The 2499-nt window shown below is 35.1% G+C and overlaps 1 pseudogene across 1 annotated transcript; it reads right to left on the bottom strand.

Moving 5' to 3' along the window:
* Window positions 1-224: 224 nt before the first annotated feature.
* On the bottom strand, window positions 225-966 carry LOC309550506 (zinc finger MYM-type protein 1-like; annotated as a pseudogene). The gene has a single exon. The product of its transcript is annotated as a zinc finger MYM-type protein 1-like (transcript).
* Between the last annotated feature and the right edge of the window lie 1533 nt (window positions 967-2499).

Consider the following 2499-nt stretch of genomic DNA (forward strand, 5'->3'; position numbering starts at 1 on the left):
CAGAGAATCTTTTGGAAAGCGAGATTTTAGCTCTGAATTTATTCTGTCAAGAACAACATACATGAACATTTTAATGGAATCATCTTTTTTGACCAGTTATTGTCAATGACCTAAAGTTTCCAAAATAAAGCTATTTCTTAAGTGGAGAGGAGGCTGGCGAACTCGCTTCTTGGAAGGCGGTTCAATAGAATCATCATTTGGTGTTGGTATTCCACACTTGATGCTCAAGCATTACAGGCTGCATGTTGGCATGTCCACCTTGTGTCACTTAATTGTTTAGGCTGAATAGCTGGTTTGCTTGACATTTCTTGTTGCACATTAGCAAACACTGAATGAACAACAGAAGTACTACAAAACACATACAGCTTTTTCGAGTTTCATAAAAAATACATTCTTCACAGTGTCCATGATGACCAGGTTGAGGCGTTGACTCATGCAATGAATGTAAAGTGCACAAGGCACCTCCTTTTTAATGCGTGCTTGCACGCCATTAAGCCATCCACTCATTACAGAGGCTCCATCATAGACTTGTCCAACACAATCATTTTTATCAATGCCTAGAGATACTAGGACCTGGAATATGTATCCTGTTACAGATTCAGCATCAAAGCTATCTGCTCAGTAGAATTTTAAGAACCGTTCATGGACCATTTGATTGTGAAAAAATCGAACTACGACAGACAGTTGTTCTGATTTTCTTAGATCCTTTGTTTCATCTGCAGTGATGGAAAAGGGACTTTCTTTAATGTTCTGTGCAATGCCATAATTGACAGAAATTAATTTTGGATTGATGGATGTAGATATCTTGCATTTCTAGGTCCTCTAATTTTTTTCTTACAATGCTGTCTTTTCTGCAATTAAATAGAGAGTTTTACAAACATGTATATGGTTGAAATAATCTGAGCTGTACAGTGCGCATAAAACGCAAAAACATGAAATATTCCTGACAACGGGAATCAAACGCATCAACAAGAAATATTTCTAACAATGGGCATTAAAGGCATAAACATGAAATATTCCTAACAATTTGGCAGGAATATTTCATGTTTATGTGTTAGATGCTCACTGTCAGAAACATTTTATATTTATGCTTTTGATGCCAATTATCAGGAATATTTCATGTTTATGTATTTGATGCCCACCGTCACAAATATTTCATGTTTATGCATTTAATGGCAATTTGCCAGGAATATTTCATGTTTATGCGTTAGATGCCCATTGTCAGAAACATTTCATGTTGATGCGTTTGATACCCATTGTCACGAAAATGTCATACGCATGCGTTTGATATCCACTGTCAGGAATATTTCATGCTTATGCGTTGAAACATGAAATATTCTTAACAATGGACATCAAACACATAAATATGAAATATTCCTACAATGGGCATCAAACAATTAAACATGAATTATTCCTGACAACGGGCATCAAACGCATAAACATGAAATATTCCTTAAAATGGGCATCAAATGTATAAACTTGAAATATTCCTGACAATGGACATCAAATGCATAAACATGAAATATTCCTGACTGATGCCTACTGTCAGGAATATTTCATGATTATTCGTTTTATGCCCATTGTCACGAATATTTCATGTTTAAGTGTTTGATTCCCACTGTCACGAATATTTCATGTTTATGCATTTGATGCCCATTGTCAAGAAACAATGGGCATCAAACACATACGCATGAGATATTCCTGACGGTGGGCATCAAACGCATAAACATGAAATGTTCCTGAAAATGGGCAATAAACGCATAAACATTAAATATTTGTGACAATGAACATCAAACGCATAAACATGAAATATTCCTGACTGATGCCAATTGTCTTGAATATTTCATGATTATTCGTTTTATGCCCATTGTCACAAATATTTCATTTTTAAGTGTTTGATTCCCACTGTCACGAATATTTCATGTTTATGCATTTGATGCCCATTGTCAAGAAACAATGGGCATCAAACGCATACGCATGAGATACCCCTGACAATGGGCATCAAATACATAAACATGAAATATTCCTGATAATGGGCATCAAACACATAAACATGAAATATTCCTTACAATGGGCATCAAACGCATAAACATGAAATATTCCTAACAATTTGTCAGGAATTTTTAATGTTTATGCGTTAGATGCCCACTGTCAGAAACATTTCATGATTATGCGTTTGATTCCCATTGTCAGGAATATTTCATGTTTATGCATTTTTTGCCTACTGTCAGGAATATTTCATGTTTATGCATTTGATGCCCATTGTCAGGAATATTTCATGTTTATGCATTTGATTCCCATTGTCAGGAATATTTCATGTTTATGCCTGTGATGTCCATTGTCAGGAATATTTCATGATTATGCATTTGATGTCCATCGTCAGGAATATTTCATGTTTATGTGTTTTATGCTCACTGTCACAAATATTTCATGTTTATGCATTTGATGCCCATTGTCAGGAACATTTCATGTTTATGCCTTTGATTCCCATTGTCAGGA

Source organism: Pelophylax lessonae, assembly GCF_965119305.1.
Source record: "Pelophylax lessonae genome assembly, chromosome: 3".
Classification (NCBI taxonomy): Eukaryota; Metazoa; Chordata; class Amphibia; order Anura; family Ranidae; genus Pelophylax; species Pelophylax lessonae.